A 27,027-nucleotide genomic window follows, 5' to 3' on the forward strand; every position below is an offset into this window, starting at 1 on the left:
TTCCTTTTCCTTTTCCTTTTCCTTTTCCTTTTCCTTTTCCTTTTCCTTTTGTTAGTCTTTCAAGAATAAGAATCACTTGTGTTTTCCCGAAAATCTTTGTGGTCTTTGAGATGATTCATTTCATAGACGCTCCTTTCTCTTAAACATGTCTTTGTAGTATACAGTCTTTTCTTTCCTAAGGTGTGCTGCTGTTATCTTTTTCATACAAAAGGCAATTGTGTTATAGTGAATGCTCACTTCTTGGAAGCCCAGTGACTGAGGCTGTTCTGGAAAGAAAAGTAAGGAATCTAATAATAAGCTTAAGCTGCATCAATTTATTTATTTAATTACTTTTGCAAACAGAACTTTTTTCCAAGGTTAGGATGTGTTCTGTGTATGAGGACCTGTTTCAACATTTATCACAAGCAAACCACTCTGCTATTCCAAACATGATATATTTCACTTTAGTACTGCTGACTTCAGCTTACTAATTGCCTGACAGCATTTTCTTTGTTAAGCTTTAACTGTGATCATCACACTTTTGTTGTACTGACAGTAGAAATATTCAGTAACAGACGACCTAAATACATCATAAGCACAACTGTACTAATCTTTCATAATGGGTGTTCTTTTGGAATTATATGGAACACGTGCATATAATCATTGTCAGGAGCTACATGCATTCAGGTCTTCAAAAGCATCAACTGAAAGCATTATCTGACAAAGCAGTCTGATTCTCAACGTGCATGGCTTCAAAAAAAAAAAAAAAAAAGGTCAAACCAAAAAGGTGCACGTTTTTATTTTATAGGCCATGGAAGCTGTCCATTTAATCAGAGTCAGCAGAGTGGACATATCACCTGCATATAGTCCGGATCAAACTGGTCAATTCCTTTTGTGATGACACGAGCCCACAGAAATCCACAAGCATCTTTCTGCTGAATTGACTAATGTTTCTTGTTTTTAGGAAAAAGGCAAACTGCATACAGCATGTATGCTCGAAGAGATAGTGTTTGGCTTTGGTTGAACAAAGACTGGTTTGCTGGTGCTATCACTTTGTAATTGTTTAGAAGAGAAGGTTCAGTCTCCTAGCATATAAGCAAAGATGCAGGAGACAGAAATCGTGTATTACACATCTCCTTCCATGACCACCGTTGTGTGAACTCCCATGGCAAGTCTTGTGTTTTAAACTTGGCTAATAAAACTTTATGAAGGCTGCTAGAAACTTCTGTGCATCAGTGTGAATGAGGATGTAGTGCAGAATTTCGGAGTCACATAACAGTTGTCTTCTGTAAAGGCACAAAGCAGCAAAAGAGGTAGTCTGGTGTTCTTCCCAGCAAAGAAGGTTATCCCACTTTGTGCTCTGCACAGAAGTGCCAAGACAGCTGCTAAGCAAATATGTTTGATGCAGGGAAGGGCATCTCTGTGTTCCTCTGTGCTTAGTGGCTCTAGTCCTTTGTTAAAGGCTTTGAGAGTGTCAGAACAAGAGAGTTTCAGGTTTAAAACTTCACTGAGTGTTAGAATGTGATAGAAAAATGTGAAATATTTGTAATATGTATAAAATACTCTTCTTGGGAGTCAGATTGCTATAGCAGTCTTCCAGGCAGCATCTCAAAGTTATATTACATAGGCACAAGTGGTTACAAGACAAGGCCTTTAAAATTGTTTGGCATTTGTTGTGTTTGAACATACAGCCAAAGATATTCAAAAGCACCTGCATGACTTAATATTTGCTATTAATTAGTCAGTTTGGAATATCTCATTCAGATAGCTTACAGTATTATCCTTTTATTACCTAACAATCTCTGCGAAACAGATATGTAAGGTCTCTCAGCTCTTGCTGTTTGCTAGCAATATTTCCAAAGGGAGCACCTCTGTGCTCATATGCATACTCTGTGTATTAGGAATAAAAGAGCTTTGGAGGATAGATAGATTTTTCTAGAATACTTGAAGAAATATTATAAGAGCTTCCCCCCTTCCTTTTTTATTTTTATTTTTATTTTTATTTTTATTTTTATTTTTATTTTTATTTTTATTTTTATTTTTATTTTTATTTTTATTTTTATTTTATTTTTATTTTTAAACTGTAGTTTAGTGCTAACAGGTTGAATAGGAATAGTAATTTTAAATTCTGTTGTGGAACTTTGTCAAGAATATTTTTATAAGGCCCCAACAACATTTTACATATAATATCCAGAGTGTTATGTAAAAAGATGTCTAGTATTGGCCACTGAATTTCATCTAAATGATTGCTAAATGAACAGAGGAAAAATAGGAAGGTTCACTAAATGTTGCTTACAGTCAAAAATGGGCAGAATTAAATTCAAGAGATTTGGGTGAATGTGCAATAAGATAAATAATTTTGCTTACATGACTTAACAGTCATTTAACTGTTTTGTTTAAGTCAACAAATTCAAACTACTTTTAAAATGCATATTTTTAGAACCATTATATAAAGAGAGGAACTACTGTGGTATTGTAATATTGCTATGGACACAAAATTAGAAATGATTCTCAAAACAAGTTAATTATTTTTAGAAAAACTTTAGATATGCTTACACGTTTGTTTTGTCTATAGGTATCTTATTAGCTATCAGTTTGTTAGCTGAACAAATGGATGAGATTAGTGACATTTCTTTTTCAAAACATTTATGTATGTAACTGGTTGTGGACTTATGAACATATTTCATACTGCTGCCTTCTTTGAGAATAAATCTATGCAAAGCCATGTGGCTACATCTCTGAATCAGTTGTATTCTGAAATAAAGTAGCTACAGGTTTGAAAAGTCATCACATTTCAGGCTGATTTGATAGATGAGTCAGAGGCTGCTTAGGTTGAGATTTTCTTTTTATTATTTCTGTTTGTGTTTCTAGTGAATTCTTAACATTTTTTTATTTCACATATACAGTAATTTAATTGAATTCTAACTACAGATCAACAAAGAATTAGGAATTATTACATTTAGGTTTGTAAGTAAGTAGTATTTTCTTTAATTCTGGTATTCATGGGGAGAAATTATACAGTTTTAAACATCTGCGGAATAATTACAAATTCATATAGGAAAGAGTGTCTCCACACTTATGTTGGTGCAGGGGAAAATTATAGTAATTTGCCCTAATATTATTAATAGATTCATTATCAAGTGATATTTCTGACTCTGTAAATTCAGCTAAAATACTGGTACAATTCTTACTATAACTTACAGTGATTATTTTTGTTGGTTGATATCCAAAGGAAGACATTCTTGTGCTTTTCCTATGTATTGATCTTTTCGTAAGAAAATGATGAATTAATTTTTAAAATAACAACACTAGTACATTTTTTTAAAGTTTAAAACTAGGCAACATTGTACTGAAATGGAAGTCTGGTGATTTTTGTTGTGCGGTACATCATTATGGCACTGCTCCTCTTGCCAAGCTTACAGGGCATATTTCAGTCTGTATGACTTTGAAGTATGTGTTCTCTTAAGGCTTAACAATGTCAAGCTTCATAACGCAAGAGCTAGTTTGCTTACTTCCTACTTTAAATTGCTCGTAATTTGAAACATGCAAACATTTCCATTTTATCAAGCAAGGCTACTAAACATATTATTGCTGCAACCTGCATGTTTTATTGCCTCTGTATATTTAGAAAGCTGTGCTTTATTAAAATAAACTGTAAAGAGGCTTAACTCATTATGGAATCTGCTCGTCTCTAAAATGAAATATCTTCAATTTATTACAGGGATTTAGGAACCTTTGAATGAAGAAAGGATATGATACAATTGCTACAGAAATGGGATGTTAACTATTTTTTAGGCATTTGTAGCTGCAATTTGTACAACTATTCTGGAATAGGTCTGTCTACAGTTAGCCTGAAAAAAAATCACAGTTATATTCTGCTCTCTGTTAGAATGATTTTTTAATACTTTAAAATCCTTTAAAATACTTCCACAAAATAATTTTCTACAGCATCACTTAATTTTAGACTTAAGCATTAGGTCACATGCTCAATTTTCTCTTTCATCACTTTATCTCTGTGATGAGAAAGTCCATCCTGGAAGCAATAAATAGAAGCTGGAACACTTAGTCTACAAAATTTTACAGCTTTTGTGAAGATATATTTTGTAGAAAATGTAAGCAGATTCTAGTTTTGTCAGAGAAACTGTACTATATCTGTTGATTTGTTGACATTCATATTTGGTTACAATTAAACAGTTGATTCAGCTTAGGGCCCAAGGCAACTCTACTGATTAGACATAATGGTTCCAAAGGAGAAAAACAGTTTCTTTTTCATATGGCTAATTCCCGATCTTTATGTTGTCTTTGGAGAAGGTGCTCAGTTCTTAACATTTGAATTAATAACATTTGCAAAGTTATTCATTATTTAGGCTTTTGTAGAACTGAACTTTGATCTTGCAAGGAAAAGTACACATAAGTGAAATATTTCTAGCCACCACTGCAAATTACAGATATAAGGGCAAGGGTAATAAACTACCTGTGACAGGAATTGTGTTTTATTTTTTCCTGAAAAATGTTTCCTGAGTGTCAGACAAAACTGTACCAATAAAAGATCTGAAATAATGAAATAATTCTGAATGCTGCCATGGAGCTTTGAGGCAACATACTGTAATTTGATCAGATAAGGACTTTTGCAAGACAAAGTTAGCTACTAATTATGTGCATTTCTGACAATCTGGAGATTCGGTCTGCAGACAGTTTCTGAATTCTGGTTGAGATCCCATAGTTCACAGAGATTAGGAATTTGTCCCAGTGGTGAATGCACTGTATATGTCTGTGATGTTTCTCAGAGCTGTTCCTGTACCAAGTAATGAATATTGTTGCTGAATTTTGAGAGTGCTCATTCATATAGGAACACCTTAGAATAATGGGATGGTCACATCCTCTTAAAACAAAACAAAACAAAAGTTTTATTTAAATCCACAATATATACACTGACTTCACAAAATAGAAAATTTCCAAGAGGAAAACAAAGAGCTGAGGTCTTAATGCCTTGGCAGATCTACTGAGTCTAAATAGGAGTAGGATTGAAAGGATTTACAGAAATGTAATGAGTTGTAAAAGCAACAGAGCACATTTTTCCAGCAGGAATGTCTTCCCTTATCTTTATCTAGTCTTCTGTTACAGCTGATGGCACAGATGAAAGAGTGATTATGAGATGCTGTGGCTGGCAAGGGGCTGCATATGTATGTGCTATTTTGTTTAGCTCCACATACTTTTGGTGCTAGCTAGAATTTTGGAGAAAGAACAAAAGAAAAATAATAAAAAAAAAAAAAAAAAGGAAGGAAAAGGAAAAGAAAAAGTCAAGCTTTTAGAAACATTGAAAAATGCCTTGTTGTTTCAAATACTGTATGTCCTACCAGATACAAATTGTAAATCAAGAGTTCTGACGAATTTGAAACTCTGGAAAAGGGGTGGACAAAAAAGAGGAATCTGTTTTGTGGTCATGTATCTGTTGTATTTGGGCTACCCCATCCTGCCTATGAAGAGATGGAAAGCCTGCTGCAAGAGAAGCTTTGGCCAGAGCCAAAGCTGCTGCACTTACACAAAAGAGGGTTTAAATCTACAGGAGTGTTGTGTGAGGGAATGTAAGCAGCAGCCTAGCAATATGACAAAACCTGAATAGGGGGAAGAAGCTAAACCAAAACTGTCTTAAATGACATAGTATAGGGATGACAATTTTAGAGGAAGTGGAAAGTTCTCCTTTGACTAAACTTGTCTTGCTTCTTGGTTAAAAAATGGAATAGCTTTGATAAAAAAAAAAAAAAGTATTATATATGTTGGAAAGTACATGAAATATGGACCTGATACATTTTTGCTGCTGTTAATGTTCTACTTGCATACTTCAGGTAAACAGGCCAATGATATGCCATGAGAGTCAAATATATTGGCATTCACAACGAAAATACTTGGAGTATTGTTTGCTAGTGAAAACATTTGCACACATTTCTATGAACATTCTTAGCTATTTTTTCAACTAGATGTTTACTGTTTCTTTTTTAACCACGTAGTTCCCATTCCATACACATATTGCACAAATTTGAGCAAATTAAGCATCCTGAAGACAAGGAAGATGTAGGTGTCTGTCCAGTTTCTAGTGGGTATACCATAAAATCCACCTGTACATACATCAGTAATTGATTAATGATGTGATTATTACAGGCGTGTTTTAAACCACACAAATGCAATTTTTAGGGCTGTTTTACAATTAACCTACATTTCTACAGCTTTGTTGCCAAGAAATGTTTCATGGCTAAGCAATACCTTTATTTAAAGCAGATATCAAAACTGCACTTGAATGCATGTTGTATGTTTAGCTTTAGATTTGCTCTCCATCTTCCTTAAGCTGTTGGAAGCATCAAGAACTCATGTGATTTAAATTAAAGAAGGGTGGGAACTGTTGCAAAACTATTTAGACCACCTTCAAAGAAGATGCTGACAAAACTTACCAAATTTGTTCCTGTTATTTTGTATGCAATTTTAAGGAGCTACAGTGAATCTCACATTCAGGAAAGGGACACGGACATTTGCTTATTAACTTTATTATTATTATTATTCAATGTGCATTAAGAGATCTAGAACAAAATCTCCAGATGAATTGTTGAATACCGGTATGCTTCAGATTTAGGTACCTTTTTTCCTCCTAAATTAAACAGAGAGAATGAAGTGCCTTAAAACTGTTTCTACAGCAGGGATCAAACTGAATCATTGAATCCCAAACAAGTAGCATGATCAGGGACCTGAACACTTAACACTTTCCTTGCAGTTGAATCACTGGGCTGGAGAATCCTCTTTGTCATCTTATCCTTTCTCTGTCTATGTGAATCCTGTGTTCATCCTCTCCACTACCTCAGCATACTCTTAGGTCTTCACAGCCTGTGGATTCATTAACTCTCTTGGAAGACAAGAAACTTCTTTAGATTCTGTGAAACTTCTCTAGATTCCTTATTCCACTGAATAAACATTGAGATGTCTCCCTCTTCTTTGATCACATTTTGGGAGTCATTTGACAGCTGTGATTTATATGAGTCTTTCATTGGGTGTGTTCTGATAGCACCTATCTGTCTGCTGTACCTTGGGAATATTGGCTTCTGAGAGAACATAAGAAAAGGGCTGGTTTAGCTGCTAAATAATCTCAAGCTGCTTCCTCCTTCTAGTGAGAAACCAGTTATCACAAGTGCAAAAGCGACAATTAAGCACTTTGTAAACTATGAACACATAAGTGATTATAGACTTAAGCAACTGTGAAGTCAGGATGAAGTTTGAAGGAGTGGGGTATAGAAGCATATAGAAGGCCTCTTAATCCTTTGTTAGACGCTTAAATCCTTTTGTAAATCTGAACATTAGCCTCCCAAGTATAAGGAACACAGGTGCTTTAAAAATATATAAATTCATAGATTATGTTTTATGTTTTAATTTATCCTTGAACATATCTTAGTTCAGTTATTGACCAGAATTACTTTTAAAATACCATTTTCTTATGCTTTGCAGTGATGATGATGCCTTTTTGACATTGCAGCTAACAACCATAATTGAGAAAGTTATTCCAACTGAAATATGTAAGTAATGTTTCTTTGTAATTGTAGCTCTTCAGTAACAGGCTTAATGAATGTCATGTTAAGCAGTTAATACTATGATAATTTACACCCTTTTGCTACCAAAAGCTCTGCACTTTTCTATCTCGCTGTTTTCAAATTACAAAGCCCACTTCTTAAAATTTTCTTCATGTTCTTATAACACACAATGGGATACATTACCTGAATTATGGGCTCACTTTTGCAAAAATAGTCAAACAAACCCATTTCTTTTATTAGAATATTGCACTTGAATATCTTCCATCTAATCCAGCGCCTAGCAGTACATGCACTCTGCAACATTCACATGATACTGGTTCTCAGACGCTGCAGTTTTCAGCCTAACTTGCCCCAGTATGTCTCTGTATTTGGGAATGAATAGATCCTGGCTTTGCAGGGTCTGCAGTTCCTCATTCTGTCCCAAGAATGGGGTCTGACTGAAAATACACTCTGGTTGGAGTGACACTAATGTAGCAAGAGGAACTGTTGGTAAAAATGTTCTCCAAGGCATGGAGCATGTATGGGCCAGTGGAAGAGAGAGTAATGACCCTCATTTTTCTTGGGGGAAAGAACTAGCCTTTTCCGTCCTCTAGGCCCTTAGCATCACCTCCAGCTTCAGATGCTTACCTGTAGTTGTTTCCATCACCTTTGCTGTTTCTTTCCCTCCAACAGTTAATAATGCATGCATTATCAGAATAATTCTCCCTCCAATAGGTATCTTGTCAAAATAGGGATGACAATGTGCTTTTAATGCACAAGCTATGATGTCTTCTCAATATTTTCTTAGTGCACCCGAATATTTTCATCCTTATTTCAGTTTTGTGGTTTTATTTGCTCAGCTCCTCTTGTTTAACTGTTAGTTTTCTGTTCATATATATGCTTTTATCAATTTTCACGTATGCTTCATCTTTTGAGAATATGGTCGTTAAGAGGTCAGAGAGGTGATTACAAGTTGTAAAATGACCTTACCAGTAACTGTTTAAGCATAAGTAATGTTCTGAAATTGCCTAGAGCAAAAACTGCCAATTCAGAGGTGATTGTAATGAATCAGTTTCTTCTATACGAAATAATGTGATCAATTTCTCATTTCACTGAATAAATAAGCTGGAAGATAGGGAACTGCCTATGACCTGCTGTTAACCTTTTCCCTCATTATTCATATCAAATCTATGACATGCATGTAAGAAATCTCTGGTTCAATTTTAGCTAATTATTTGTTAGAAGTGAAGGCTCTGTGAAGTGTTACTGATTGTACAAGTACCCAGGGACCTTATGACATCTAATGAAAATAATCCTGAAGAAGCTACTCAGGCCTGTATGTTTTTTGTCTGGCTATCATTATAACAAGAAATACTCTATTTCCAGGCAGCAAAACCCGTGTGCTGTTTACCACTTCTCTCAGATGCAAGGTGTTGTTATAATTTATTATATATCAATTATTGTGACAATGAGAGCATTGGAGAAAGCAAATCTAGGATGTGCATTGGAATGGATTCTGCATTTGTGTGCATACTTCATTAATACTTATCAATTTTGTGTCTGAAGTGTTTGGCTTTTTAATGTAAAAAACAATTCTAGTTAACTGGCTGCTTTTATTTTTGTGGCTAGCTAGAAAAAGCCACAAAAATACACCAGTATGTGTTGAATACAATTAATTCCACATGAGCTTTTTGGCATGATTTATTGCTATCTTTTAAAGTCAACCTGTTTTGCACTACAGTTCAACTAAGAAGAGGCATACATGGCTGAGGAATAGTAAGGGTAACATTCTCAAAAATAGAGAGCAAATATAGAAATATAGCCTTTCGGATTTTTGTTTGTTTGTTTATTTTTGTTCCTTAAGGATGCCACGGGTGCAAAGGGCCCAAGTGAAGCTTGGCAAAGAGATCTCCCCCACTACCTCCAGGACTACTGTGTACATATGCAGCTCTTAGTGAACTGACTAAAAACCTTGCTAAAAAAGTACAAATTAATAGCTCAGGTATAGTGCTACCCATGGACATAGGGCTTTCAGGTTTTGGACTAACGTCACCAGTCTTAGCACAGGATCTCTGTTCCGTACTAGATCCAAAAGCAAATATTTTTTTATCACAGTATCCCTAAGAAATTCCTGACACCCATCTTGCAAGTGGGAAAAGTGTGGTTGAATGTCTTGTAGTGTACATAAATGTGAATGTCAGGAACCTTCTATCTTTGAATTATAAGACAATCACCTCCCTAGTTCAATGAGTGAAAAACACCTCAGGAATTAACAATGTTCGCATCAGTGAAATAAGTTTCAAGTTGTATTATTTCTGTTTGAATAAGCTATGAAGACTGCATCTGCTCATGAAACACACAATGGAAACAAAGAAATCAAGGAAATTGAGAATTAGAATAGAATGTCTGAATAAAACAAACAAGACGGGGCTGATCTTTTTGATGTTTAAAACTGTAGAGCTGTTGAATAAATAATAAATGTAATGTTGTTAAAGCACAAAAACAATCAAAAATGAATGTATTAGAATATCACAGGAAAAAAAAAAAAGCTAACTCCACAGATAAAGCATCTCCTTAGTGATAGAATAACTACCACAAAAAAAAAAATTGATAAAATATGAAATTTCTTTAATAATTCCCAAATTTCCGTCTTTCCACAAATTCAGCATATGTTACAAAATATAATGGTGATGTGATTCATTTTTCAACTATTTACATAGTTTCCAATATTTTAAAATTAAATTAAATCAGTTAAATTAAATTAAATTCAACAATTTTAAAATGTAATTTTTCTGTATTGTTTGTGTAGATTGTTTTTTTTTTTCCATAGTTAACTGTTTGATTTATATATAAAATATGCATCTACTGATTTATTTGAGGCATAATGATTAAAACCACAATAATGACAACCTTTGAATTTAATATAATTAAATATTTAATATAACAAAGGAAATTACATTCCAATTATTACCTAATAGTGTCGCCATCCTTCCCTTCCTCCCCCCATCTATAAATACCTAATATTGACCAAGAGTGGGAAGACATTTTATTATTTCATTTCCTGAAAATAATTGGCAAGATGAGGGTAGAAAGAGAGTATTTTAATCTATAAGGATATTTTTTGAAGTCAATAAGCAAATCTCTGGTAAATGGGACAAAGCAAAGTGTTTCAGATTGGAATTTCAAATTCTTCTTCAATGTTCTGTTCATGTGAGAATGTCACAGTTCAAGAAATGGTGATTCAAATTCTCCAAGAAAAGATACTGGTGTCAGTTGTGATAGGATGGCTGCAGCTATCTCATGGGTGAGTACTGGCCTTCCTAGCAGAACTGAGGAGGGAAGTACCCCTGTCACAGTCTGTCATGGGGGTATCTGTTGATAATATCTTTCCCCCAGCCTCCCCTTCACGATGACTAAAACTTGTGAATGTGTCTAGGTAAATATAAGATTTCAGTTTTCAAGGCTATTACCTCTCCAGTCATTCTGCATGCTAGTTACCTACTTCTGTTGATGGTGTACCCTTACTATGGCTTTGCTCTCCTTTCCTTTTCCTATTTTTCTCACATTCTTCTTATTCCACAGCACCAAATAAGGGGCCAAAACAGGAGGAGGACTGATTTCCCACTTCTTTGTCCTTTCGCATCTGTTGAACATGAGAGATTTTCAAACAGCCTGAAGGACTGATCTGACTGCAAAACCACTCTCTCAGGCCAGCAGATGCAAACTTCTGGAGGAGAGGGCTTAACATCGTCCATAGGAAGCTCTTTGAATTCTTATATGTATGAAGGGCTTAAAACAGTGGTATGAAGTAGATTGAAATGAAAGTGAAGTGAATCCCCTCTTAAGTAAGCTTCACGCTACTACAGCATGCATGTTCCAATGGCAGCACTAATGGTTGGAATCTTTAGAGGTAATGTCACAGATGATGCCACTAAGGTCTGGAATGATAGGCAGTGTGTAGCTCCAACTTTTATTTTGCACAGGTGTAAATAACTTTACAAGCCTTGAAGGCAGAGGGGATTACGGCCAATGAAATTATAGCCTTGAAGGCATTTTTATAGTTTAGCAAAGAAGCCCTCAGAACATGGGTTTATCAAAAAGGCCAATGACAGAGTCCCGGCAGCACCAATGCCACCAGGCACAGTTGAAATTAAGTTAGCGAGAAGAAAAATGAAAACTGCTCCTTTTCCAGCTAAGCTGGTCCATGGTCTTCCTTGACCCTGGGGCTAGTGATTGCTGACCAGAATTTCAATGGCTATTTTCTAGTGACAATTCTGTGTCTGAGCTCATTAATCAATTTCTATTCAGCAGAATCAGTTTGTGGAAAAATTGTAAAGGTTAGTCAATCCAGAGGGAACATGTACTGTTAGACAGAAGACTTTTCAGTCACAGTCTTAAAACAAAATTTCCCAAATCTCTGCCTTGTATTACATTTTCTGTCTTTATCAATTACTGATAGCAAAGAACGAATCAAGCCTTTCACTACAACCAAATCATTCATGGTAATGTTAGGAAAACATAATCTCAGCCTGCCTGCCTTAAGAAAAGAAGCCTTTCGGTATCATTACCTCACTAAAACTGTCACATCCCTTAACCCTTTGGCTTCAGCATGAAACAGGAAACAACAATGGTGAAATAGATTAGAATATGTAGAGGCTTTTCTATAGCTCTCTCCAGTAATATCAGTTATCATCCAGTATAAGAACTGGATTTGAAAGCAATTTGTAGAAACCTCCAATCTATTCAAGTCCTTGCAAGGTTAATTCTTCCAAACACGTAGCATGGGACTTGAGTGTCTTCGAGGAATTCCCCAGACTTTGCAGCCTTGCACGAGTATGCGCACACACTAAGGCAGGACACCCGGGAAGGGAAGCAGTTACAGGGGTGACCTGTGGAAATGAGGAGTGTTTTAGTGTTGTATAAATTGGCTTAATGGCTTCAATATGAAGAATAAAATACTGCTTTATTTTTTAAATATGGTGAAAATATTTTTAAAACAAACCTTCAGATATTTAAGCTTAATCTCTTTTGCCCATTGTGTGTAGGCAATTACTAGCTGCCTGTGGCAACCTTCTGGCAAACTGCCTCCCCCAAGGAGGCACAATGCCAGTGTTTGGTATGATTCGAACATAGTTAGCAGAGTCATTTTGTGCTTGAAGTATTTTATTTTTTATTATTTTTTCTTTTAATATTTTTCGTTATATTGTTTCCGTATGTTTTCTCGTGTGCTTGAAATAAAATCAGTGTATGGAACTTCTCCTGCTAGGGATGATGAACTACTATGTGATCTCTCTTGAGTGCTGGGCCCAGTGGGGGTAACTGTGAACAAAGTCGGAACCAGCATAGCAACTTTGTGCTCGTACGGTCAGCCACCTAAACAAGATAGGGTAGATGGCACAGCCAGTCTCCTTTACGCAGTTATGAACAAATACATACTAGGACCAGCCTGGCCTTTAAATTTACTTTTCTTCCCGAAGGAAACAATTCTTTATTTCAGTTTCCTGAACCTTTCCTGGATTAAAATTTTCCTGGAGCCTGATCAACTTTTCTGGCATGTTGCTGCTATACAGATCCTGATTGTTTGGGCCACAGCAAAGTTAATACAAGAATTACTGCTAGAAATGAGAAACAGTATGGGTAGAGTTAGTCCTCAATTTTGCTGTTCCCACAAGATGGCAAATTTATGCATGTGGTGTTGACCTTATTTATCCTGGGTTCTAGACTGAGGATGCCGCCATGTAAGATTTTTGTGTTGCAGCATTTAACGCATTCCAGGGTCCCTCTAAACTCTCCCATACATTTTTCTGTGCTATCAATCAGGATGACTTGTAGGAGATGTTTGAAGCACTGGGATGGCTGTGAGTTTACAGAAAAGACCAAGCACAGAAATGGAAGTCTGGCTGTGAACTACCCAAGAGAAAAATCTTTCTTGGAGTAAATAAAAATGTACAATACTTCTTTGTTTGATTTCTATGGGCCAAGTCTTCTATCAGCTGCTTCTTTTTTAATAATAATAAAAAATAAACAAAAAATAAAATAATAAAAAAAAAACTCACTGGAGAGGTGGTTGTACAGTCATTAAAATTTTTCATGAAAAAGAATTCCTTGGTGTATGAATTTTTGAAAGATGTTAGCTAGCTCTAATCTTACACTCAGGAATAAATTTTTTATTTACGTAATTTCCTTGTGTCTTGATCTATCATGTTCTGATCAAGTCCCTTAAAATAATAACAATTAACCAGTATAGAAGTTAGCATATTGTACTCTAGAAAGGTTTTTTTGTTTTTTTTTTTTTTTTGTTTTTTGTTTTTTTATTGCAAACTTTTATAAGGAGGACTATACTCTAGCTCTTTGCACAGATACGCATGGATGCAGGGATTGTAAGTGTTACTTTTACAATTGGTTCTGGAGGCATTAGCTGACATGGTGATTGTGACCCTTTCCCACACATGTTAGCAATGATCTTGTTGCATCGGCATTGCTGGAGATATTGAAATGAGCTGACTTTGTGAGAGTTTCCTGAGTTTAAATTCCTTGACTGTAAAGCAATATCCTAACAGCTATATGCTACTCAATGACAGAGGGAAAAGGGGTAAAAGTAATTGAGAAATGCATTATAATTTTGATTTTTTGCCACTGACTTGATAAGTATCTAGTACATTCCATGGCTGTATCTGTGCAGTCTTTTCATAAATATCCTGTTTGTGATGTTTATGCAGTTCCTTGCTAGTGACATGAGTTCCATTTTGTTGCATCCTTTACTGTAAGCACGCAGACTGATATTTGGTATTTGACTGGTAGTTGGTGGAATTGCAGTTCCACAGAGGTCTTTCTGTGTGACTGCATGTTGGAAATTCAGATTGAAAATTAGGAGAAATTTATTCTCAGAAAGAGTGGTCAGGCATTGAAATGGATTGCCCAGGGAGGTGGTGGAGTCACTGTCCCTGGGAGTGTTTAAGGAAAGATCGGATGTGGTACTTAGGGACATGGGTTAGTGGGTAATATTGGTGATAGGGAGACAGTTGGACTAGATAACCTTGGAGGTCTTTTCCAATGTTAAAGATTCTAGGATTCTATGTTTAAAGCAGACTAATACCCTTCAGAGTCCCCTAGTCCAGATTAGCCAGCTGCTGCTGAAGGAATCAAGGCCTCAGGTCCCCTCTGCCTCTCCCCATGCTTGGCATCTGGCTAATGTTTTGGTCAGGACAAGAAGCTGAAGAAGTTAAAAATATGAGTTGCACCACTCTTCTCCATACTACATATAAGGCATATCAGATGCAGAGTGGAAATTGGTTTTTAATTGACACTATTCATGTGAAGTGAGCTTGTGCTGAATATAGAAGTGCTGTAGTTACATCATTAGCAATGCTGAGCTATCACAGATGGCTGCCATTGCTGCCAGTATTGAAGTTCTACTTATTGAGAGTGTAAGTTCTGGCATTATGTTCCCTTGGATGTATGTACTACCTTCATTGGTGGCAATTCATGATAAACAACAGAGGAAGAAGCAAAGAAATCACTTTAAAAACATTCTCTTTATGTTAACTTATGTTAATTCTCATAGGTGGAAAACCTATTAATTAGTTTAATCTAAGAGTGCTATTATCTGAGGCAAACCCAGGTTGATGCTTTGGCAACAGGACTTGAGTATTTTGACGTACTAAATAATATATGGAGTTTGATGGAAATATTAAAGGCATTTGCTTCATCAGAGATTAGGACTCATTCAAGGACTAACTATTAACAAATGCCATTCTTCAAGTATCTGCAGGTACTCGCAAAGAGGTTTTTTGTATAGAAGGCTGCCTTTTCTCCAGCAAGTGGGATGCACTGCAGAGCATTCCCCTTTAGCATGACTGTGGTGCGATTGCTGAACACCTATTCATTTTTTAGCTGCCCACCCCTCTCTAAGTGGGCCTAGTCTTTAGCAAACAGGATTATACCACAGAATGTAGAGCCGGGCTGAGCATTTGAAAGAGATAGTTAAATGCTGTCTCTGCAATATATTGACTCTATTGCATAAAAATTATACAGACACATGGAGAGCTTCTTAACTTTCCATCCCAAAACTTGTACTTCAGAGGGGGAGCCAAATGCTTTACTCCTTTTTCACATACTGTCTTAAGATGTGATGTTTTCCAAAGTCTTTCTACTAAAATCTTAAGAACAGAATCTGCCGATTGCATTTCAGCCCTGTGTCTTAGTGTAATCTGGAATGAATAAAAAACAAGAGAGAAAAATTTGATGCACAGTATTGAGATACCAGGCAAAACTCTAGGGGGCAGGGAAAAAAAAAAAAAAAAAAAAAGGTAGAAAACCTAGCATTCCAGCCATGGGAACATCTGTACAAAAGTGCTTCTGCAAAGAATTGCAAGGTGGTAATGTGGTCACAGGAAGGAGTGCTGGTCATGGACACAAACCTAGAGCGTTCTTGTATATCTGGAAGGGACTTGCTGGATCACAGGCTGGTTTGTTACACCTCAGATGTCATTGTGTGCTGATCTGCACTACAATTGTAGGTTCTAACAAGGTATAAACCTTACTGGCAACTTTCTAAATGTATGTGCAGATGTAACTTCTGTTTTACATAAATACTAATAGTGTTGTTTGTGGATTGATGGTTATGTCTATATTTGAAAGCTAGTTTTTTTTTGAAACTCCAAACATTGCTTATTTGCTCCTCAGGTCAGGTTCAATCTGAACTCCTTTAGTTCTGCTTGCCTCAGTTCTCTTTGATAAAACCACATCATTTCTGAAAGGTGCTAGTATCTTAGAACACGGCTACTGTTTGCATTCAGGAAGTATAATTTGCCACCTATACTCCAGTATACACTAAGTTAATGTCACGCCCTAAACAAGACTGCTGACTATAATTCTATTTGACAGGATTTTGAGGTAATTGATACTGTCATGACCTGTAAGTTTCATAAAAAGTAGATGATTGCTTCTTGGTCATTTTGTTTACTACAGCACTTTTCTGGCCTCACTGTAGCCTTTGGTTGGAAGAGGTGGTACTTCTATGAACTATTTCCTAGCCTTGCATATAACACAGTCACAAGCCCTGTAAGACATGAATTAAAATAACAGATGCAGTTCCCATTGAGAGAAACAAATTGTCTAGACTGAAAAAATGGCTTATATGGGCTATGTCCTAAACAATGCCTTGGACGAGTAAGAGTAGTAATTTGTGAAATTGGAATCGATCTCTGAAATATGGTCTAACAGTGGAAAATCTGAGCACAGAAACCCTGGATACTGTATTACATGGCATGGATAGAGGTAGATAAAGTAGTTCAAAGGAAAGCTTTATTCATTTAAAAAATGCTTTTGACTAACAGTGTTTGAAAATTCAACTTCACTTCAATATTGAGACGCTATGCGAAGCTCTAGAAGGTGGAACCAGAAAGAAAAATCAGCAAAAGTTTTGCTAAAATTTTCTATAAGTTCTAAACAGTCTCAAATAAAGAACGTCACATTTTAGTTTGAAAACAAGAGTTCTGAAACAATAACAAATTTTTAAACAATTTATATGTTTGTTAACATAAAAACATGAATTAATGATAAAAAGAGATAAACAAAACAGATTAGTTTGACATTTCTTTTTGACCAGCACATAACTATGGAAAATTTAATAACTTACATAATTGGAGGCAAAACAACCTGATGTGACTAAACAGCAATTATGTTATAATATTCAAAATAATATTTGACAGCATCACGTTGTTTGATATGAAACAAATAAATATATTTTATAATATAATAATATTTTATAATATAATAATCATATATATTATATAATAATATATCTATATATTTTGATATAAAACACATTCAAATATAAAGCATGTTTGAGTCATACAGAATTCAAGGGAAGTTCTCTTACAGAACTTCTACTAATGTATTAAATACTGCTTCTGTGATTCTCCCTGGTCCTGTAAAGAATGAAAGGAACAATAACTGTCTGCTGTCACTGAATGCTGTTGTACAGGCGAACAATAATTCCTATGTACCTTCTAGATAGGAGAGAGATTATAATCTTTTTAGGCTAGCTTTGTGTGATCCATTTGTTTGCTGTTTGTTACACAGACGGTAGCAACTGAATGTCAGTTTTCACAAAGGAAGCCCTGAAGCCTGGTTGTGTGATGTATCAAAAATGTAACCTAAATAATGTTTAATTGACAGAGCAGATTGTTTATTTCCAAATAATTGCACTAAATTGCAGTGCTTAAAATGTAGTTAGGTTTTGTTGGCTTTACCAGCCTATCAGCAGCTGGAGAATCGTATGCTTTTCTGCAATAATAGGCAAATGTAAAAATTAACTGTGGCAAAGTAGCCTGAAACTGCTTGTTGTAATGTAGTGAACAACTGACTCCTCCATTCCAGATGTTTTCTTTTGCAGTGATCATTTGTAAAGCAATGTGCCAGTAACCTGGTTTAAGTCATAGATTTATCTCTTTAAAAGTTGTCTTATTAAAGGTTTATATATCAGATAGTGGGGAGGAAAAAAATAAATAATAAAAGCAACTTGTGAAGAGGGAATTGCACAAACCCAATACATGTGAGAACCGAGCACCTCAGTTCTTCAATTAGTAGCTGAGCAGCAACATAGAGCAGTTATTCTAGATTCGTGCATTTTTTAACTTCATATCCCTCTATCTTGTAGAATTACTAGAATGTATGTTCTTTAAATTCTCAGTCACTAACAAAACTTTTGGAAATATTTATTCCCTAGAAGAAGAAAATTTGAGAGACTTTGAAACAATTGTTCTCAATGACCAAGAATCCAAGGCTGGATTCAAATGCCTGATGTTAAGCACTTGCATCCATGTGCAGTCGTCAGTCCTGCAAGCATAGCAGAGATCAGGGGAGCTTACCTAGGGAAAATTATGTCTTCAAAGCTGCTAGGTACTGGACAAGAGGACCGGTCACCTAGACAATTGTAGCTGATAGGTGTGCAGAAAATGCATACATGTGCGATCGGGTTAGCACAGTCGTGGATGCAAGTTGGGGGAGTTGATTTGTTCAGTGTGGTTGTAAGAAGGGCTGCATATTGAATTGTGTATGGTGTAGGTTGCCTTAGATAGTAATGTGCAAAGAACTGACCTCATTCTGTAAATTCTGTGTCTTTCATTGATGTGTTATAAGTATACTTAATTATTTTTAGCTAATTTTAATTTACCAGTAGTATTTACTATTTAGGAGACATATTTTAACAGCATTTCTTTCTAACTATTAACTTATTTTCTGCTGTCTGCTTCCTGTTTCTTTATCTCAGTGTAACATAAAGAATTTCAAGGGAATCTGTCTATATATATTTTATTTTAACAGTTACAATCTGTTAAAACTCAGAAAAAAAATTTAAATCAGTCCCTTATAATTTGACCTCTGTGATTGCTCCATGAAACCAGGAGACTCTGTCATTTTGATCCTATTTGTGCCTACCCTGTGCTCATACTTATTTTCAGCATTCTTCCCATCTATCATCTACCCACAAAGCTTTTAAAAATTCCTACAGAAAACAAACTATTTTGCATGCTAAAATAAAACATAATCTCCACACAAAATGTCCCCTTTCTCCCCACACCTCTGAAATATTTTTGCCAGATGTGCTTGGCTGAAGTGCCAAACACGGTAGATGCTGATCACATGGTCACAGCTGGAATTGACTTAAAAATTTCTATTCAGTGGAAATTACCATCTTGTTTTATTTTCCTTCAGCACAAAAAATGGTAACATAGATGACATCTGTCTTTCCAGCTGTTCCTTGTGCTCAAAGAATCTCTCCTCTCTCAGAAGTTAGCCAACCAACTCCCTAAATATGAGAAGTCAGGCCAAATAAAAAAAAAACAAAAACAAAAACAAACAAAAAAAACCCTGATAAATATAAACCAATCCAAAAAGGTAATATGATAAGGATGCTACATGCCTGTTGTGCTGTAGTTTTCCCATGTTTAAATAAAACCCAAAGCGCTTCATGGGCTTCACCATATGATTGTAATATGTGTAGAATAAAATATAGTCACTGTGATAAAATTGTAGTCATTCATCAAATGCTTTTGAATCTTTTCTGCACTCTGCCTGTCAGTTGATCTGCATTAATATTTTTACAACCTTCTTGATAGTTCAGTATTCAGCAAAAGCAGCAATAAGTGCCCCAAAAATTCCTTTCTGGATTTACACCCAATTCTACACACTTAGTATGGTAGTCTATGCTATATTACTTTTACGTAATATTTGATTGTGAAAAGTTGATCAAAAATAAAGGCTCCATATCTGCTGGTTTTCCATTTCACCCAAGATATTTTTCTGTTCAGTGTCCTTTTTATCAAGCTATGCCTTGTGACACTTCGGAAATAAAGATTAGGGCTCTCTTTAGAAAAAGCTACATAGGTTTTGGCAATGAACATCTCTGCTTGGAGCAGTGTGCTCTCCTGTACATGTTTGTAGGACCAGGCATTTCAAAAGAACTCTGGTTTTGAAAGGAAATATATTCTATACTCATTTGTGATGTGAATCAGTAATCAGATAAAACTTCTGCAAGGCATCCTAATAATTATAGCAAGATTGCCAAACATTTCTCTGATTGACATTCCCTAGATTTTATGCTTAAACCCTACTGGTCTGTTAACAAAATCATTCTTGTCCCCTGTGGAGTCAAAATTTTGAAAAGCATTTGGTCTGCTCCCTCAGATCAGCATGTGCAAAGGCCAATGAGTAAGCCTGTTTCAAATTCCACCAAGGATGCATAGTTGTCTGTATCCAACTGTCTGTCTGTCTATCCATATGTCACGTGTTTCCCAATGTGGTGTAGAACATTCATATGCTTTGTCTTTGTTATACTTCATGCTTTTAAGAGACAGAATCCTTTTACTTCTGCAACCATGAATTGCAATGTTCAGCATATTCACTTCCAAATGGGAAAAAAACACAAGATATTATTTTTGAAAAAAAAAAAAAAAAAAAAGATTTGTAAAGTACAAAATATTGCTACTCTTTAGGTCAGTAATTGCAGCTGCTGTATTTGAAATATTCATATTTTTATTGTACGTAATGAATAACATGGGTTCTGGACATACTGCTCTCTCCCCCCTGTCTTTTTTGGAGACCGCCACAAATACTTTAGAATAAGAGGTTTCATTTCAACCTGTTTGATTCAAATTATATTCATATTTGGCAAGACAAAGAGTGAATAAATCTTAATCATTGGAGAGTACAGAGTACTTGTGTTACCTGGATTTCCATTACAAGCCAAAATACAGGCCAATTACTAGCTTCTATATATAGTTATTTGTGGGAGTCTGCTGGCAAGAAGAAAAAAGATTTGGTTTAGTAGCTTGGTTTGACTTCAAATCCACTCATGTCTCAGGCAAGCCCCTAATTTTAAATAAAAAACATCTGTTTGCCTAGAGCTATGCCATGGATATTTCATATCAGTAGCTGCTTTTCCTCCTTTTTCAGTTTCAAAGTGTCAATAATGATGACATGAATAAAAGGAAGTTTACTGTATTCCCAAAACCATGTCATTGCCCATAGACAACTGGGAATTTTGTGCATTGCTGTGTAAGAAAATCACTTTGAATGTGCCTTTCCAAACACAAATATTTACAGAGATGAGGAGGGTGAGAAAGGGAGATAGTAAATGATCTATGGTACTGGTATGAGAGAGTCAAACAGGGCAAAGTATTCTATTGCAGACTCACTCAAATGAAATGCTAGTTGATTTTTATCTGGACTAAGCCAGGGTATCTTTAAAACAAATCTCGTGTTCCAGGATAGGCACAGAGTTCAGTACTTTCCTACACTGGGCAAATTGTTCCACACTGAGACTGCACATATCAAATAGCTATGCTGGTACAGTAGAAAGGACTCAAATGTTGCTTAAACTTGCTAATATATACACTTTTTTTTCTTTTGTTTTTTTGTTTTCTTTTTTCCTCGTGTCTACTTCTGCTTCTTGTTTCTGACTGCTGTCTGGGATCACATTTCTCTGTTGATGTTTTGCTTGCTGTTTTATTTTAAGATGTCATTTTTCCAAGAGCCTGCAGCTCCTGCCAAATAAAAGGATATTGATTATTCTTTTTCATTTTGGCAAAATATCAAATAATGAGGATGAGATCAATTTAAAGTTCTCTCTAATCATAGGAAGGTGTTGGTGAGGCCTTCTTCTAGGGGGGGGGTTCATTTTTTTTTTTAATATATCTGTGTAAAAAAAAATGTGTGTATTTATTTACTTCTGTTTCCATATAACTCTGACCTTATAGGTGACCACCCTCATTTTGGCAAAGCAAAAGTTTCAATAACACCACAGAAAATGTTAAATCACAGAGATATTTAATGCCCTTTTGAAAGATTGAGACTTGATTGAAAAAGCAGTAAGATTTGGGAGAGATCTTGCAACTGCTAATACATTTTCCAGAGTGAATTCCAAAAGTCAATTAACTGAAATAAAAATGGTGACTCAAGGAGTAGGATATTTCTCAATGTGAATAAGAAGGGCTACCCCACTTTCAGCTACTTTCCATAAATGGCTGTGCTGTAATTACAGCATGTGTTAAGTTAGAGGCTTGGCTGGATAGGAATATTTATAAAAGTTGACATTTCAATAAATTGACCTGGTTTACAAGATTCTAAAGGAACAGCAAGAAATAAGAAAAAAAAAAAAAAAAAAAAAAGGGTGTATATGTGGGTATGTGGGGAGGGGAGGGGGAGAGACAGAGATAAAAAAAAAAAAAAAAAACCAAAGAAGCCAAACACCTGACATGGCAAGTGAGCTTGTTTTAAAACAAATCAAATGAGGTTCTGATCTGTGAGCCTATGAGTACTCATATAGTCAATGGAGAAAAATCAAATGCTTGTAAATACTGTTTAAGGGCTTACACACAACTTGACTTGATTAGAAAACTAAATATTTAATTATTTGTGGTTTTGATTTTATGAATGTTGCTTTCCTTTACTTGATCTCTCAAGATGTTTGACGTCTGGTGAGAGAAATTGTGGATAGCATTTCCATGTGTGGTTCCCATATAGCAGATTTTGATTCTAATGCTGTGCTTGCATAGCTGTCCTCATGCTGGAGTCCCATCGATGTCCACGGGCTTCTCTTAATGAAGAATACAGAAACTGAAATCTGAGATTAGAATTTGGCTTGAGAGTTCACTTCAGGTTCCGCCCTTCAGCCAGTATGATGCCATCATCATTTCGGTCCCCTGCTGCTTTTAAACAATGTAGGCTTAAAACAAACACAGATTCCAGTGCTGTCTTGTCAGTATGACCGCATTTGGAAAGACCCTGTTAGCATTTTATTTTTCCTTATGCTCTGTTTTTTCTTTTTTCTTTTTCTTTTTTTTTTTTCTTTTCTTTCTTTCTTTTCCTCCCATAATTTTAATTGCAGTTGAGTTTGGTGGTAAGATTGTCAACAAGATTTTTAAGACCTATTTACCATTGTGAGATGAATGGGTGTATTCAATACGTTCAGAGCAATCAGACATGCTGGGCAAAAGGCAAAAAAATTACAAGAGCCTCAAATGGTTGTTGAGGCAGACTTTCCGTGATTTTGGTTATCAGACATGTGCCTCCATGAGGAAAACACGTGCATCTTAATTGCTCTTTGTCTCTTCCAAAAACAAGCTCTCACTGAGGAGTAAAGAGATCCTTCTTGTATGCAGAGTGCATTGTGACTTTCTTTAAAACTGTCATGGCTTAAAGCTTTACAGTAACAGAGGCTTTGTTCTCATAATGCTCGCAATGTGGGTGGCAAGGCAAAAGGCAGGAGTGGTCTAAGGCTGTGGCATGGGCTCTGAGTCTAAACTGAGAGAACCATAAAAAAAAAAAGCAAGGGAAAAATGTGGTTGTATAATAGGAGCCTGGTGCTGTGGAAGAGAAAACTGATTGGGACGCAGACTCAAGGGCCTCGGTGGGTCTGCCCTGGAGCATATTGGAGGGAGCAGAGCAGCATAGGGAGACTGCTTAGAAAGGACCTGCATGTGGGAGAAGTTGTTTGGAGCATGCAGCTACCAAGCAAAATACTTCCTTAGGCATTTCGATCTCCTCCTGGTGTTGATAAAGACAAGAATTCTTGATCCTCTCCCTCCCAGAAGTTAGTGGGTTTGCTTTCACTAACCCCTGTTTTTCTGCACAAACATAATGAAACTGTGACTTAGGTGCTGCTCTAATTATGAACAAGTTTTTAGGTTGCTTTTGATCTTGTACACTTCAATAGCACTTACAGGTTTCCTTAATAATTGAATATACAAAGTTGCACAAACAAAATATTTTAACTTTGTACAGGAGGTATTCTTGAATGAGAGATATTCATAAAGATAAAATTTTGAACCTGCTTGCTGAACACCCTATTGACTTCCCTTAAATCCACTGGCTTCTGTGTTTCTCTGGAACAAAATGGCTAAATAAACCAGCCCAGTAACTCACACGCTCAGGCAAAAGGCTGTAGCTATTGCTGCATGGATCCTCAAGTCCTGAAATGAGCTTAGGGACACAAAAAGCCATTCATATTACAAATTACCCTTTGCTTTTGAACTGTAAATTATCTTTATTATTAGGCTAGCCATGGTACTGCAATTATTAGGTGCCCTGTGTCTAAAGGTTTGAGCAATTAGAAGTCTGGGGTGACAGTCTCATGATACAGAGTGATAAAATATGTCCAGTCAAGACAAAGAGATGGTCTATATTCGTGTCTTCAGCATGTATCACAGGGAGCCTGGAAGCTGTGCTGCTCTTAAACATTTCAATTAGCCCTGACATGGCCACTGTGAGCCCACAGATTATCTCTGTGTTGCTGTTAAGTTTTTATGAGTCTTTCCCCTCAGATTACCCATTTCTACAGCAATCTATAAATCTGAAACTGCAACATCTGATTAATTCTCCCAGAAGAGAATTGTGAAGATACAGATTTTTTCATTAATGAAGTTTGTGCTGTTCTGAGGTCTCATATATTTCAGCCACTCTTCTGCAGTTTTTTCCCATTCTAATCTCTTTCCTTAGGTACCAAGGGAGGCAGAGGGTTCAAAACCACCCACTTCCTCTGGCCTAGCAAATTAGACCAACTTTTCTTGTAGCACCATTTTGCAAGCTGATGGCCGTTCTTTGTTGTTTCTAGAGTGAACAAAGCTATAGCGTACCATTATTATTTTCTTTATTACAAACAATTGCTTGGCATCACTTTGCTATTGAGTATTGTGCAGTCTTTCTTTTATGCACCATATTCCAAATTAAATGTCATGTGGCTTTGCATATTTTTGAGCTTTGAGATCAAATGAACCCAAAATATAAAACGAAACTGAACTAAATCTGCTACATATTTCCTGGTCCCAGATGGAAAATTTGGGAAACAAATACTCCTTCACCCTTTGCAGATAGGGAAGCTGAGGCACAGATGTCCGTTTAAAGGTATTCTGGTGGCAGACAGAAGAAAATATCTGTCTCTCAGTGCCTGTCTTATCTGGCGGGGAACACTGGATGATATTCATATGTATTTTCTTCAACAAAGCAATTGTTTCATTGTAGCCTTAGATAAATTAGCTGAATGATAAAGAAACAGATAAGAATCCAGATGTCAAGTGTAGGAATACCCTTTCAATTAGCTTATGAACCCTTGAAGTAGTGCTTCCTGGGTTCTGTGCCATAGAGGCCTCCAAAAGGTGTCAGAAGAGCAATGCGGTTTGTGTGCATCTATAATTCTCATATAAAGATCAAAACACACGGGATAGATAACTTTAGTCCTTAGAATATATTTTATATGGATTTAAATATATAAATATAAAAATATATTTAGTGTAACAATAGTATGGCAATGGTGCTTAAATTCCTGATGTTTGGAATACTGTGAAGGAGGAGCACAGTCCTCCAGCCATCCTATCCTGGCCTTAACCTGGGACCATTGCTTCCTGAACTTCCTAGACAATAAGCTTAGTGGCCAGTTCAATTAGGCTTTTTGTAGCCACTTTAAACATGCCATCCCTTTGTCCATTCAGCAGATACTGTACTTCCCTGCCTGGACACAGGGCAAGATCTGCTTTTGTTTTACATCATATGTAGTATCCCACCAACAACGTAGTCAGGAATATGTTTGAAGCAGAGGAGTGAAGTAGGTCAGTGAAACAGTTCCAACTGCAGCCCAGCAGATCAGCAATGAGCCTCTAGAATGAAGCATTGAAAATCCAGGCCAAGTGCTGTCTAGGACAAGGGTCTGTGAAACACCTTTTTGGTTCTGTTATAAAAAGTTGTAATGCTCTGGCCAGGGGCCAACAACTCATCTTCATTTTTCTGTTCACATGAGGTACATGCTTTCATGTTCTCCATGTGCATTTCTACTGACATCTATCTTGAGACAATTGGTATTATATTCTGCCACTGTGTCAAACACTTCCTGAGCTGCAAGAGAGATGGAGATGGATATTAGTATAACTCAAGCAAAAAGAGTTGGTTTAACTGTATTTGTGAACAACCTGGTGACATTAAATGTAGATATTTTTGTAGTGATTTTGACAAGCTTTGCTTATATTTTATAAGGAAGAAAAGAGTATATTTGTTTCAAATTAGGTAAGCTCTAAAGGACTCCAGATGTTTTTTTTGCCTTTAGTACTCAGTGAACCTGCAAATGAATGTAGGTGTTTCCATTGCTTGTGTTGTATGCATTTATGGTTTTGTGTTTGTTTTTGGGTTATGCAAGTTTATACAGAGGATATTTACCAAATACACTATTCATCAGTGGTCAGCCTGAAGCAGCCTGCCATGCATTTTCAACGTTATACACATTGGTAGGAATGCTTGTCATCTCACATCTCTTACCAAATCTACAACTGCTCCATTTAAATTTTGCATCTGTCTGTTGTTCCTTTATATTCCTTAGGTATTATACTTCACAGAAACCCATACTACTAATGCATGTATTTTGAAACCATGTTTACTTTTGATTGTTTGGAAAGATATTGACTGATTGGTTGGACAAAACTCCTGGTGACAGTGCTGTCTAGTAATTTTATCACAGCTGTCCCCATGTGTGTTAGGCTTTCTTAAACAAAGTATTGCATTGTAAATCACAGAAATAAAATTTGTGCTTTTTTTTTTTTTTAGCCCAACTGTATTTTCAAGTAATGAGCACTATTCCTCCCACCTGCACTTTGCTTTTTCAACAAATACTGTAGTGGTAATAAACTCTACCTTCTCTCCCCTGTCTCAGTGCTTCCGCCCCAGTTTATTTTTAAAAAGGTATTTCTCTTTTAAGCTCTTATTTTTCTTGCCTGCAGTGATATAAGCTGTCAGTCATCAGATTTCCAACAAAGATACTGATGGAGTCATTGAAATTTTGGTGGTTCTTTAAAATTTCTGTAGTGGCTTCTGTGTGTACTGCTCTGATTTTGTTCCTCAGCAGACACCTATAATAGGACAGTCAATTTTCTTTCCTTCAACTAATGTAAAGGGAACACAACTACTGATGCATGTGCCAACACAAGAAGCCTTTATTCCTCTTATTATTTCT

At 36.0% G+C, this 27,027-nt stretch overlaps 1 long non-coding RNA gene across 3 annotated transcripts in view; it reads left to right on the forward strand.

Moving 5' to 3' along the window:
• The window catches only part of LOC137862171 (uncharacterized), a 235,464-nt gene that overhangs the window by 55,241 nt on the left and 153,196 nt on the right, over positions 1-27,027 (forward strand). For all 3 annotated transcript variants that reach the window (XR_011100073.1, XR_011100074.1, XR_011100075.1), the window contains exon 3: positions 7,468-7,535. This is a non-coding gene — a long non-coding RNA (uncharacterized lncRNA). The remainder of the gene's footprint in view (positions 1-7,467; positions 7,536-27,027) is intronic.

This window comes from Anas acuta, chromosome 10, assembly GCF_963932015.1.
Source record: "Anas acuta chromosome 10, bAnaAcu1.1, whole genome shotgun sequence".
NCBI lineage: Eukaryota > Metazoa > Chordata > Aves > Anseriformes > Anatidae > Anas > Anas acuta.